The sequence below is a fragment of the Anas platyrhynchos genome, chromosome 4 (assembly GCF_047663525.1).
Source record: "Anas platyrhynchos isolate ZD024472 breed Pekin duck chromosome 4, IASCAAS_PekinDuck_T2T, whole genome shotgun sequence".
NCBI classification, from domain to species: Eukaryota; Metazoa; Chordata; class Aves; order Anseriformes; family Anatidae; genus Anas; species Anas platyrhynchos.
Window position 1 is genome coordinate 33,349,250 of NC_092590.1, and position 15,751 is coordinate 33,365,000.

The window sequence follows — 15,751 nt, forward strand, 5'->3', positions numbered from 1 at the left end:
AATGTGGATGGAACCTCTTTTTATCCCAACAAGCACCATATTTCATTCTTTTTCTTCGTTGTTGTTTGTTTTTCACAGTGTGCTTGTTTTTTCTTCTGAATGAAGGAATGCTCGTTTCTGTTTAGTTTGCTGGGTGAATGCTCTCACGTTAGAGTCTTTTTTCCTGACACTTGTTGTCTGATTCATAGAACACTATGAAAGCAAATTAAACTTCATATTAATTTTCTAAATGTCAGCAATCTGAAGAATTCATAGGTCTATTTCCATGCTGTTGCAACTTGATTATGAATCACCCATAAAATGAAACATTTTTTTGCCTACATATTTAATATGATTTTATGCCTCTCACTGAATATATCCTTAGGACAGAGATGATTAATAATTCTAAAATAGCCAACTTATTCCTCTAGAAAACCTTGTGTACTCTTTTGTAGAGTACTGTGGGACTTCAGGTCTTCATTTTTACTTAGTGCTTTAGCAGTACTACCTCACCTTTTTTCTTACATATGCTTTTAAAGACAAACACGTATTCTGAATGCCATTGGTTTCTTTAAAATCTAGTACAGCCTGCACCATAGTGCAAAACCAAGATCCTCAGAGATGTTACATAAATAAACACCATTGTTAAAATCTATTCGGTGCACATCCAGAGAAGCCTGAAGCACTATTTCTTCAAAGAAATGCTGATTCTAGTCATTCTTCAGTGAATACTGGAACAGATTGGCAGCAAGAGCCTCTAGGTCCACCCTGTAGAGCTTTCAAAATCGTGTCTTTCTTGGCAATAGGATAACGAGACATCTAAGCTTCCCTTTGCCAGCTTGTTTTTGGCAGGAACAACCCAATTTAGCATAAAATACTAGTAATCGAGGTCGAGCAGCTTTAGTTTTTACACATTTTCTCTCTTTTTTATTACAAAAATCTGAATCTAAAGATCAGAGACCTTAAAAATATCTTCAATGCCAGCTCACATGTATAGGGTATTCTGTTTAAGATAATTTCCCTCACACTTCTCCTATTATACAGGATTTATGCTTCAGCACATCAGTTGTGTTCTCTTTAGACAGGAAAAAAATGCACAGATTGTGGCTCCCTATCAAGGTTATCTTCACAGATATCAGTAGTAAAAGAGAAGTTACTTTTACCTCATTTGTAATTTAACGAACCAACTCATGGTAATGTAAAAGAATTTATCAATGAAATCTCTCAGCTAGATCTGTAAAAGATGTCTACATATAAGATTTAAAGCCTCACAGCATTTTGGCAATCTGCTATTACCCACCTCAGAAGCTGCCTAGGTTTTTCTCAACATCTTTCACTTGGAGCTTTGACATCTATCTGCCTTTTGACATAGCACAAGGCATGCAAATCTTAACTAAACCAAGCTTCAGAATGTCCAGCTTCAATCTAAGCCTGTAATCATGCTTTTGGAGGTGTTTTCATCTTTTGAGTGTCTGTCTGTGAAGAACCTTTGCCAAGTTCAGTTGCTTAAGAAGTACAGGCAAAGACAGTATAGTTTTCTTCAGGAGCTGCAATGCTCACGTAGACAAGCGGACTCCTGAGTTATGTTCCTCTCCCCCAGGATAACCGCTTATTAGGTTATGCCTTCTACAGAATCTGAGCTCTTTGGTGTACACCTATCCCATCTGGGCAAACTGTATTATGAATTAAATTCACATTTAAACTCTTCACATTTAAACTGATTCACATTTAAACTCTTCAAGGCCATCACCTTTCAGAGCAACCTAAATGCATAAACTGAGCAAGATGGTCACACTTCATCTATGCCGACAGAAATGAATGGTGGAGCCAAGCTATCTTAAACAGTGCCTCTGCTCTCTCTATGAGGGAGCTATCTGGCTTGTTCCAGGCAGAAATCAAAAACAAACAAAAGTGTATACAGTTGGGCAATGAAAGGATCAGAGCCCTGGAGCAAAACAGAGAATAATCCACACTGACAGGGTATCTGCCCCTAATACAGCTGCTCAAGTTCCTGTGGAGTACTTAACTCTCTGTTGGAGAAATCCTACTCAGTAAAAGCTGAACCCTAACTCTACAAGATGTCCATGTGAGAAGAAGACTCTTGTTTCTGTCCTTCCTTTGCTGAAAACATGGAGTTTTTGGTTTTGTCCTTAAGAGCCATTGGAGAAGGATTGGGTCTGGCTTCTCTTCAGTCACCATCCTTTCTGCACCAATTCTACCTTGTGACTGTTTATTGCAAAATGAATCTGGTTTTGCATTTCATCTCTGAAAATATTCTGTAGCAATAGAGATGAAAGTTACACCTGCAGGACAGAAAAGAGATTTTTCATAAATGTGCTCACACAACAGAAGGGATAACCAAGATGTCCTGTATTCAAAGCAAAGTGTCTTGTTGTTGTTGTTTTGTTTTAAATCACTTCTAATAACAGAGCCAGCAGATACAAGGGCGCCCTATGCCTTTTTGACTTTTTGTAAAATGGCTGACATGTAAATCTGACTGACCACACAGGTCACACTAGATCATATAGGAGCGTATGTTGGGAAGGGACCTCCTACTCAGCTGAATCCCATCACTAGCTCTCACACATGGCAATGTATTTTCATGATTTTGCTAGTAGAGTGAGACAAAGGAATGTATGTGAGCTCTGAACCCTTGCTTGAGGTGATCTTTTGAAAATGGGGACCTGGTAGTTCTCTGAGAGATATCCACTGTAAAAAGGGTTGTTCCATAACCATGTTCACTTGTGCACTGCCTAAGCAGGCAGGGCACAGCCCTCAGACCTGACTGCCAAGAGTTTCTGCTGCTCTGAAGCAAGAAATTTTCGCAATCCACCCAAAATATATGCCATACCAATTTTCAAACCTTTATCTGGTACCGCTTTGTTTTTTAGAAGTAAGCAGCTTTTCTCTCTCTTGGGAGGACGTTCTTTTCCCACTTCTAGTTTTCTAGTTTATTACATGAAAGGCTCAACTTTCTGATTTTTTATTTTTATTTTTTTAATATGATAGCTAACAAGCCTCTCAGTTCAGATCAGGGACAATGAAAAATGTCATGCTACAAAGGATGCAACAACCAAAAAATACCAGGTAACAGATTTAAGACAAATAAAAGGGGGAAAAAAAAAAAAAGAGAGAGATTCTTTAAGTAACATTTAGTTAACCCATGACAATTTCTGACACTGGATATTGTGGCTGCCAAAAGTTTAGATGGGTTCCGAGCGACTAGATAAGTTGCTGGGAAAAATATGAAATGCAAAGACACTATCTGTGTCTATGGGAGTCCCTGAACCACAAGCTGTTGGAAGCCACAACCACGAGAGTGTTCCCACAAAACACATGGTATGCATGACATCCAGTCTTCAGGGGCCATTCACTATCAGCTGGCATTGGAAGAAAAACAGCAGGTTTCTCCCTGCCTTTGATCTGACGTGCTATTTTTTTTTTCCAAGTGCCTTAAGTGCCTTCATTTTATGCTTTTTATTTCTTTCTATAACTTCAGTCCTCAAACGCATCCAGTTCTTTCAGCATTTCATCTTAATTTCATCAAGCTAATCTCACCAGGACTTTTCCTCTCCTTGTGTCAGGGCCGTATATTACAACACAGATGATCCTAATGCTTATATTTGATAAACAGAATTTTGAACTTCCTCTTCCAGTGTAATATTCACTTTTGTAATGCAATCTCCTTCATCCATATTCCTTCCTACCTTACAGTTCCTTTGCTTTAAAGAAGAAACCCTCTGCAATTTATTCACCAGATTTCCTTTCCAAAACTGAACCCAAATATACACTAACTCTCTAAGTTACAACTAAACTGATATTAATCACCAGTGCATAGCATCTCCTTATTTTCTCTTTTGGTATTAATATATTTATGCGTGGAAACAAACAAACAACAACAGAAAAAATCACCTACATAAAACTGGTCTCTAATAGCTTTTGGAAAATCTATTGTGGGCTGATTTTTCGTAATCTGTTCTTATTCTTTCTGACCTCTATTACAAATTCTTCATATTATCAGTCCTATTACTTTAGGTATTTCTGGTAGTCTCTTAACTTAATCCAGGTATGTCTCCTAATGCCAGTATTCTACAAAGGGAGACTGGACCAAAAGTTTTAAATAAAAATCTCAGCTTCACATAGCTTCTTGGTCCAAAGAAATCTCCAGGTCTCCTCAAAATTCAAGACTCAGCACTCCTCCACTCACTCTAATTAGTTCCCACAGGTGACATATATATTGCTAAACTAAACACACAAGAGCTTGTATATGGTAATGGGCATGGAATAGCCTCCATCTATTACAGCAAACTTTCCTAGACTCCAAAAATATTGCAACAACACACAAAATGTTGAATGGGAATGATCACTGGGACACTGATTCCTAAACTGTCCATTAGAATTGGCTGGGAGCATGCTTGGCTCATTACTTACAGAAATTAATGCTTGACAATCATCATTTAATAGTGATTTAATGACCCTGGAAATGGCCCGTGGGTTTAACATGTGTTTTAATGCTAATCTGGCCTTTTTTTCATTTGTCAGGCTAGCACTTCAGAATCCTAGATATATTAGAATTTCTGTGTATTTAAAGTCTTTTTCCTCCCTCTCTCTCTCCTTATCTCCGTCTCATTTCCCAGTGACTGTGAAAAATAAACTCCAAAGCTGTCTCAGAAGACTGCTGTAAAACTGGATATAAGACTGGATATTCTGCCATTCATCTGTAGCAGAGATCGCTCTGCAAGCAGGATGTCTCAAATGTCTTCATGTCAGTCTAACATTCTTCCTTATAAAAAGTCTTTTGATGAGATTTTGAAATCACCAGGGAAATCTTAATTGACAAAGGCATGTGGAGGAAAAATCTGATAAATGACTTATAAGAGATTTTCACTGTTCAATTTAGATACCAGACATACTGAACGTTTAAAAGATAAGAAGATAGTTTGTAGAAAAAAACCAACAACAACAACAAAAAAAAAAACACCTATGCAAGATGCTTTCACCAATCTCATCTGTGTATATGTGCCAGGTCTGGTCCCTGAAGTAATTATTTTTTATTTTTTGTTTTGCCAGCAAAAGGAAATGTGTGATCATTTTTGTGATTTTTTTTTTTATTCCTATGGAACATGCAGAGAAAAATGAAACAGACAAATGGATAGACAAATGTACACATAAATGGTTCCAAATTCATATTTTACCATTCTCATTCCCTAGACAGAAGTATTTTACTTTGTGCCAATTAATGGCCTAAACCTCATCCTTCCTTCACTGTTTTTACGTGCATGGAACATTCCGCCTTTAAATATGCAGTGTCTGGAAGCAGGAAATCTCTTGAACTCAGTGCCAGGATATTTTTCATTTCAAAGTAGACTTGTTTTCAAGGGAATCTGTTCTATAAAAAGGGATAGTCATCCTTCCCTGCACTGCTTGAATACATTTTACTTGTGCAAAAGTACATTTTCAACAAAACTGACACCATCTCTTCAGTAAAGAACAACAGGCTTTTTGTGCAAAGATTAAAACTATTATTCTTAATACAATGATACATTATTTTCCTCATTTGGAGATCAGGTTAGATGTGCTTTTGAGGTGAGTGTGATACAGACTGTAATGCAGGAGAATAGATGGGTTTTGGAGTTCATAAAACACCTTGTTTTATGTCAATCAAACTCATTTATTTCCCAAAGTAAAATTTAGGTTAAATAGAAAGGTGGGTAGTTTTTACATAGAAAATTATGGGCAATGTACTGTCATTCCACTATCAAGAACTCTTCTAAGGAATATTGTGATTAAACCGTGTCTCAAGTCTGTATCAACTTGAAGGAACAACAGAAAAATTAACTCCATGTTTAGTGAATGCTATGTAATTTATTTAATAAAGTCTCCAAATAAACATGGAAATTACAGGCCTGACTACAATTGAATGTATCTGAAGTAAGACACTTTACATGGCTGATTGAACACAAGCACACAGACAAATGGAACTGGAAATATTATTAACATGGAAATTTAATTTTTTACGGTTCTTATTGTCATTTATAACAATCACTAACATGTAAAGCAACACAGAGGGCAATCCATCTTGCAAAAGACATAGAAGCTGCTGAGCTCAGTCACAGGAAGAAACTAATTTGAAAGCTAATTTCCATCCATCTAGGTGTCACATTGGTTTGTTTGATTTCAGAACTTGCTATCAAAATGTACTGCCTCCTCAAGTTCAGAGTAGAAGAATGGAGAAATATACCAGAACAAAACAAAACAAAACAAGCAAACAACAAAAAAACACCACTTGTTTGGCAAAGACAGAAAGATTCAGCAAGTTCCAGTCACTTGCATTTTACATTTGCAGCTGCCTGTCTTTCTGAAACTCAAATGAAGAGCTTCCAAAAGGAAATGAAGAAAGTATTCCAAGAAGCTAAGTCAGTACCATAAGATGCTTGCGAGAAATGATTTTCTTTTCCTCAGTTATTACCATTAGAGCAAAAAACATTTTAGCTGGAATAAGTATTGTCACCAGGTAGAAGTTGCAATATATTTTTCTATATTTTACTCCATTATTTATTAAGACAATTTAGAATCAAAGATGGATGCCCAAGAATTAAACACAAAAGAAAACAGAAAATATGTTTACATCACCACAACCGGCCTGCAATGTCTCACATTTCATTTCTCCTATACCTTTCTTCACTATCATTTTTTGTCCTCAGTATTCTAACTTGCATGCTTAAGTCTTCATTTTAGAGTGCCATGAATATTAAATTATTTTTAAAACACTGTATATGCTTCAAGGTATTATATAAATTAAATGTTTTATCTAAATGACATCATTAACCATTGGTTAATGGCCACCTAGGGAATGTCAACAGGTTACAAAACAGTTTTCCAACACAGAGACATACAAAGTCCAGAAGATTTAAATCTTATCAGCCATACGGATCTAAGAGGAATGAAGACAAGAAATGGTCAAGCATCTGTACAGACAAATGACATCTGCAGAGGGTTTCAGAAATATGTCTGTGATGTCCCATACATCATCCTTTTGTTCCTAAGAGGGAGAAAAACAGTGTGCAAGATATTTCAGTCACAAAGACAATAATGGGAAAAAAAAATAAATAAATTAAAATTGAGTATCAATGCTATCCCTACTTCTAATCCAGATTTCAAATTTTGAAAGTGGTGGAAAACACAGCATCTTTCTGTTCTTCACAGTATTCATAATATACATTGCAGTGTTTTGAAATGAGTAGGTGGGAAAAGTATCCTATATGATTCCGTGACACTTCCTTGTCAGGCTTTTCTTAGACTTTTTCTTCTTTGTTTCTATTTATTAGAAAAATGAAGACTTTTATTACCAAAATCAATATTCAACAATCCTACCAATAGGATTTGATGGTAGGAGTTACATACAGGATTAATTCTTCAGAAGCTGAAATAAAACATGAGCTAAACTCCATAAGACAAAGATTTTGACGAGGACATCTACTGTAGATCTGTTCATACTAGAAATTACAAATGGTATGTAACGATGATGGAATTCTACTTTAGTGGGAGACAGAGCATTAAGTCACATACATTTTGTATTGATCCAAAATAATAATATATTAACTAAAAAAAAAACAAAAACAAAAAACAACAAACTAACAAAAAAACAGACCATAAACAAACAAAAAAGACAACAGCTGAGACTGCTGGGTTTGATGATATAACTGACAGGTAATGTATCATACTAATTTACTTTTTAAAGAAATTTATTTTGTGCATTTCATCGCATGTTCAATATCTTACATGTTTGTACAGAATTTAGTCATTTAGGGCTGAGTCTGCAAGAGTATCTCAGTACATAGATTCTTGACCTTTAGAAAAGGATTTTTGTCTCCAGGGAAGACAATTGCAAAACACAGAAGCCACATAGCTTTGCCTCTCATTAAAGGATGCTCAGAGGCAAATCAGTTTTTTAAAAGGCATTTTTTTTAAATACCTTCCTGCAGAAGCTCTTCAGGAGTGCTCTGTCATATTCTGTACTATTGAGAAACAACATATTTGCCTTATTTTCCCTACTGATCTCTGCATCCACAGCTGCACCACAAACAAAACCATACAAAATAATTGAAAAATCATATCCACATGGAAACAAAACCAGACAGAAAATATTTTTATATTGAGCAATTCTACCGTCTATCTACACCAACCAGGGCACATTTTCCAAGGTATCCAGGTGGCTTCCCTGATGCCTATCAATGCGATCAGAGCATGTAAGAGCACAGGATGATTAGAGGGAAGATTGACTTTCTTTTTCTAACAAAAAGCTGTAGTGAAAGGAGAACAAGTAGAAGGATAAAACTTTTTAAATATAAGCCATACAAACAAAATCTCACCTGTATTCTCTTGCAACAGTTCCTCATATCTAATATATAGCCTTACATCTTTTTTCTCTGCTATAGCATGAAGCATTCTGTACAAAGAAAAAAAAAAAAAGCCAGTGTCTTAAAAAATATACTGGCTTGACTGATAATCCACATCTCACCTTGGAAAACACTTTTGTCTACTAACATCTAACTAACATCTACTAACATATACTATCATCTACTAACATCTTCTAACTTAAATGAGAACATAAATTCTACTTTATTTCGTAATCAACATTGTATTTTGAAAATACAAAATTACTTGGGGTGGAAAAGACCTCCAAGATCATCAAGACCAATTGTTAGCCTAGAATTGCCTGGTCTACCAGTAAAAATCATGGCTTCAAAACCCCATTCTAGTCACTTAGACATTTGCTTTGTGTTCTTTTATCCACTCTTTTTTGCTTGTTCCTTATAGCAAGATGCATTTTTTCCCCTCCCTACTGATATTTAAAAAAATATATAATAAATATATAAAAAAAATTGTAGATCAGATGTGTTGTCACATTCAGTAGTTTTGCACTAGGACAACTTCAATGATATGTATTAGTTCTAGTTTAGGTTTTGGTAAGTAATCAAAGCATAGCATTTAAAAAGTTAAAAAAAAAAAAACACACACACACATAATTGCATTATTTGAATATATATTACTATATAAGTTTGACATCTCATAAAAATCACTCAGCAAGCCAATAAGCAAGCCGATATGTCTGTGATTTATGTAACATATTACATCGTGCATATAAAAATGCTGTCCACTTAGTAAAATCTAACGTAGCATCTTACCAAACCAATAACACCTCATGATCCTGCCTACTGGGAAGCTTATTGGTTTTCTTTTATGACAATATATGATGTCATCATTCATATTCATGAATTAGTAACATTTTTGCCTTGTGGAAATTCTCCATAAAATTGTTCACCCAGCCAAGATGGCTGTGCTTAGTTTTCTGGAGGGAGGGTGAATGCTGAGTTTCCTTTAGGCTAAGAAAATGTATGATTATTTTATATTAATGCAATCTCTCAAAGTCAGATTCTGAATTTTCCATATGTGGATGAATGCTGTTCGTTGAAGGAAAAAAGCTTACTGAAAGTTCTGATGGGAAGAAGGGGACAGCTCTGCTACCCTCAGCATCACATTAACTGTGCAGAAATAGCTTTTGCACCTCGGCTGTGCTAACAGTTCAGTTTTTGCCAGCATTAGAACAAGTGTGGTGACCCCAGCAGAGATCACTGCTTGACTGCACATGGGTGGCTGGGAGGTTCAGACTTATTCCCACACAAGCTGAAATGAATGCCCCAGCTCCTCTGGTCTTCAGCAAGGCAGAATCCAACCAAAGTGTTTTACCTTACTCTTACTGCTGACTGAGAAAGATTCTTTAAAAAATGCAGTCCACTGTATACAGTCATCAGCTGAGGGCAACATCTCAAAACATCAAGTGGTGTTCACAAGGACACTCAATGTTCCTCAGTGTTCCAAAACTCTCCCAATGATAAAAGATCAAAAAGTAAATTACAAGTAGAAAACTACATGAATCTCCAATAGAAAGCAGCTTATAAGGTGAATGAAGCAGTACTGACAAAACACCTCTCACATCTACTGTGGCTCTACCACAAAAAAATAAAAAAAGTTTAAAAAAAGTTTTTTTTTTTTTTTCTATTAGTAGAATATCATTATGTCCTCAAGAATTTAAAAGAAGATAGAGTGAAAAAAAAGTGACAGGTATTCCTGTGGAAAGCAAGTACTTTGGTCAAGTATAGCCATGTTAAGTAAAGTAACTTTCTCAATGAAGATAATGGCTTTAAAAATGTTTATCTCATGCTTTATTTTTATATTCAGAAAGTGCAGATTTAAAGAACGTGATAATGCCACAGATACAACCACTAAATAGAAATTTTCTGAAAACGAAATGTCAGGCCTACTTTTTGATGGTGATTTCCTATAACTTATACTAGTCTATGCCAATAAAAAAATAATACAAAATGTGGACAGAATTCTGCCACAGCACCATGACAGTGCATATTATTGCACTGTGTTCGAAGTAGGTAGTGTAGTGTCAAGCCCTGTCAATGCCCAGTGTATTTTTTTCTGGAGGCACTAACTTCTCATAGAAATTTAGGTTCAAAAATCAAGTAATAGCTTACGAATAGTTATGATTTATTTGTCCTTGTTCATATAATGCTAGATTTAACTAAACCTGAGCCTCTCCAATCGTGGATTTTTAAACAGGTAAGACATTTTAAACTGAAAAAAAAAATATTTTTATATATAAATATATATATACATAAACTCATCATCCCTACTGATGAAGTGAGAGGCAATGATGCTTTGTGTGTGTGTGTGTGTGTGGAACACACTCATTTTTCTCACAGAAATTTTGTAGAATCTAATCCTGTAAGTGAGAAAAATAGGGGGCTACATGAGATTTTGAAGTTATGGAATTTATTGTTGATTGAGCCCTATGGGACTACCATACTGTCTTACAGAAATATGAAATTCCATATTTATTCAAAATGACGGTGGTAAGGCACTTGATAATGAACCTTTCTCTTGCTACTGGCCCTGCTATGAATTATTGCTGCAATTATCACCTTTTTTGAATACACATCTGAGGTGAAATCCTGGCCTTATCAAACTCAGCCTTAGTTTAACTAAGCATTTCCATATTTGTGAATGGATATGTATGCATACATATATATAAGACCTCCATTTTCATCTAACAGCAACTCCACTTACTAATTAACACACTAAAGTGAAATATAAATTCCCACTATAGCTAAATTCTGTCAGCTGCCAAGCAACTTGATTCCAAATTTATGGAAATACTCTTCAACTATTTTGTGAAATTATTAAAAATAATAGTAACAAATACAGAAGCAAACACCTGAGTAAAAATCATGAAGGTAATTTGTTTAACTATATCTTTAGTCAATGTGACAGCATAAAAGGCATCCACTCTTTCAAAAACAGAAAAAATATTTCTGTGAATATTCCACTATGTAGGAATACCAGGTAACCCAAAACATGTTTGTGATTTAAACTGAAACGCATAAGGAAACCAACTACTGAAATATACTATTGTATTGGTAGAGCATACTATTAAGTGAAAGAGCTATAAATTGACCTCTTTAATTGAATTTTTCTCTTAACTCGAACATAGTGCTGAAGGACATGCAGTAACAATACAAAAATTGTGTAAAAAGTTGTCATGTAAAAACTTCCAAATATATTTTTAACAGTATGTTCTTGATGCTCCCATAAAGCACCATCAGAAGGATCCATCTAGAAAGCTAGTACATGTATACATTGCTGACAGTAAATGAGACTCTGGAAACAGGTTTTACTTCCAATTTTTTACTATGAACTGAAACAGAATTATAATTTCCAAACCTCATTAGCAGTGGTATTTTAGAAAGGAAAAGAATAAATTGCAAGTATATTTTCTATCCTTTTAAAACAGGGCTAAATTCTATTTCTTGCCTATTTTGGGTGCTGTGTCAGGATTGAGGGAGACAAAAAAGTGACATGAAACCACCACTCCAACTCCTACCTCAACTTTGCTCACCTGCTTCCTTTTGTCTATGAGAAGATGCAGAGGAGGCAGTGAGGTCCATGGCACATGGGGTCCACTGGAACCCATTTCTTTGTAGCATTTCTCCCACCTCCAGATGGGAACTGAGGACAATCTCAAGGAGCTGGTTTAGGCACTAATGTTTAGCTGCACCTTTAAATTCTAATTCTCAAAATTAGGGTTACAAACTTTAAAGCAAACAAATAAATTTTATATTAAGAGAAATATATATCTATATATATATTCAATCAGTTTTTAAAAGGATGAATAGTAAGAATAACTACTTTAACAGAGAAAAGGCAGTCTTTAAAAGTCAGCATTTGTTAAAATGGGAATTTAAGCTTTTTTTTCTATGCTTACAGCATGCAGTAATGGTCCTCTCCTGTTCAGTGACAGTTAAAAGTATTGTGAGGGAGAATTTTGAGCAAATGCTATGAAGCCATTCACTGGACAGAGGAATTAACTGAAATCATGTTTTTCTTTTAGGTATGAAGAAAGTATTTTCTTACCACTCAGGTAGATAAAACACTGAAATGTCTCTAGAGGTAGCCATTTTTTTCATTCTCATTAGCAATAAGAGATATATAAAGGAGATTGGTATAAGAATAGTCAGTGGAGGATGATACTTGAATTAAGGTTTAGCTGACCCAAGAAATCTTTCCCACACTTATCATTACTGGTCCTTTAATAGAGACATATTAAATGAGCTATAACAAAAAATTTAATTAATGAAAAATTATTTTTTTTTTAATTGTAGTAAACATTGTATACAGTAATTATATTTCTAATCTGCCTACCAAGCTAAAAAAAAAAAAAAAAAAAAAAAAAAAGGATGCATTAAAACTAACTGTATATGGTGGGGCAAGAGAAAAGAAAGCATAACAAAAAAGCATAACAAGCCCTAATGAAAAGGTAAGGGACTGCAGGAAGACCTCATGAAGCATAAAAGCTGCATGTGAGTTAGATCTCAGAACTTCTCAGTAATTCTCAGAACTTCTGTATTTTATCTTAACATGTTCCTCTTTTTTCCCCAATTATTTACAAAAATCATATTCTGAAGATTTCACTTTTTTTTCCCCAAAGTATACCAGTTCAATAAATTGCATGTTAAAGCACTAAACAACCAATTGTGAAATTGTTATCATCAAAGTGATATTCACTACGTTAATGAAATCTCTAAAAACAAGATGTATTACAAAAATTACAGTTACTTGGGGTACAAGGAGTTAATAGCTACTAAATGCAATTAGGAATTAATTCAGAGTTCTTGTTATGAAGTTGTTTTCACTTCAAGGTCTTGTACATCCCCAGATATTAGATCTAGACATGCTTATGAATCTATGTCTTTGGGGAGTGAGGAAAGAGCATTCAAGGCAGAAGAAGAAAAAAAAAAAAAAAAAAAAGAAAGTAGGGCGATTTTACCATAGAGTTATTTTAAGTAGCCCCAAGGTTTAGAGTACTAGTAGTAGCAAGAGTGAAGTTTCAGGACATATTGATTGGCACATATTGAATGAAATTTGTCAAATAGGTGCCATTGTTGTATACAATTTCCTAATTCTGTTTTATCTTACACAGGTATGTAGCACCCAATGTTGTAATCTAAAAAAAAAAAAAACAATGCCAGGAAAAATGCTTAAAATTAAGTCCACACTTAAATCGTTTGCCAACCTATTTTAAGTGTTTCATATAATATGAATTCCTAAGATAATTTGGACCTGGTAGGACTCTCTTAGCAATTTTTTGTGTGTGATCCTATGACAGGATAAATCAAAAGATTTAATAAACAATGAACTTTCATATCATTAAACAGGTTTAAGTAACCTCCACAGATATCATCTGTTTTTCTGGTGACCACTATATCCATATAACTAACTGTTTCAAAAGACAGTTGGAATCATACATTTGTATTTTAAAATACAATTATTTGTGCACTGTTCATATCTACCTGCCAAAAGGAGGCCGATACCCTAAGACACACACACACACACACTGTTAAATATATAATACATTAAAAAAAAAAGCTTAACTTTTCACATCACAAGTCTTCAGTGTCTCTAAGAGCAAACTCTTACAGATCTAGATTTATAGTAGCAACACTACCAATATATACTTAAAATACTTGCCATTTTTCAGGTCCTTTCTCTAGTTTGGACATATCAACAATCTGTTGAAGTTAAAAAACAAAACAAAACAAAACAAAACAAAAAAAAACAAGGAAAAAAAAAAGAAACGAGAAAAACTGATCCAAGAAATAGATGACAACATTTAAGTAGAGTTATCAATTAGATATTTAAGTTGCTAGCATACCAACTTATCATACTGCCTTTATAAGCGTGATCAAGAAGGTTACATTCCAGAAATAAAATTATATTACTGTCAAAAAAGTTACATTACTTCATTTAGTGACATGAACTACAGTAAATCTGCCCTTGAGTGATAAGATGATTTGAGGGATATCTTCTTGCAAAACTCTTCAAGGAAAATTTATGTCTGTGGGGAAAAACAGGTTTGTTCTTTGTAAAACCTTTAGAAAATACATTTGTAATAAATAATGAATCAGATTTCAATAATACTAAACAGACATTAAAGGCCTTTTGCCTTTTTTAAGAAGATTTTTTTATGTATGATTGATGTTTATACAACACTCCGGAAAAGCCATCATGTGTTAGATTGAAAAATAAAATCAGAAGCATTTTCTGTCATATAGGTATACATGAAAAAACGGGAACGTTAATGTCTTAGAAAGTGTATGTCCAGCTTTGTACTGTTACTCATTTAACAAAGCAGAAAATAAGATACAGTACTGTAAACAAAAAGCTACAGTAAAGGACATTTTGAAATTTACACAAGTTTGAGTTCATAAACATTTTGGTTGCTCCATAACAGTTTTCATATAAAATGAATAAAAAAACCCTTGGACAGCTTTCATCACTCTTGACTACTTTTCACTTAAATGCACACAGACATACTTTATATAGCGATATACTGATGTACTGTAACATGGATATTAAACTATGATTACTGCTTTTAACCAAGATGTGTATTATCCAATCCATATAATCTGTAATTGAAATACTCATACATTATGTATTCCCATCATGTTAAGTATAAAAACATGAAAATATAACTTTACATTATTTCAGTTATATACATCAGTTCAGGCTTGACAAATATTTTGTACACTACGATTTTCAGAGGAATAAGACCAGAGGTACAATAAATAGCTTTCCACTGTATACAGTAATGCAGTTCTACTTTTTCAGAAAGTTTAGATTACCATATGAATATTATTTTAGTTTGGTCATTCTAGCATTGAACATTAAAAATCAGAATATATTCCCCAACATTCCTGATGAGCAGTAATGCACAGAACACCTATGGATTACAGATGATCAAGAAATGGTTTAGTTTCATCAAGGGGAAATTACTGGTAGGTATGTCTAGTACCAAAAACACTGTATATACCTCTTTGCTGACTGCACTGAGAGTATACACTGTGTTTGCATGCTTGCAGAAACAGGCTCAGAGCTTGTACTACAAAAAGGGATTTAAAGTTTCTGATAAATGCTCTGTCCTCTGCAGTATTCAAGAAATATTTTGCTCGAGCCCCCCAAAATGGATTCCAACTAAAACTGCATGTCATATATCAAATTTTATTTGTCTAAAATAAAATATATATTTACTGAGACTGCATGAGGCAATGTATCCACAATGCAGAAAAACATAAGCTTTTTAACCAAATGCATGGTTATTTTATCTACAGGGAAAGCTAGAGAAATTCTATGCTGCTTTGATTTG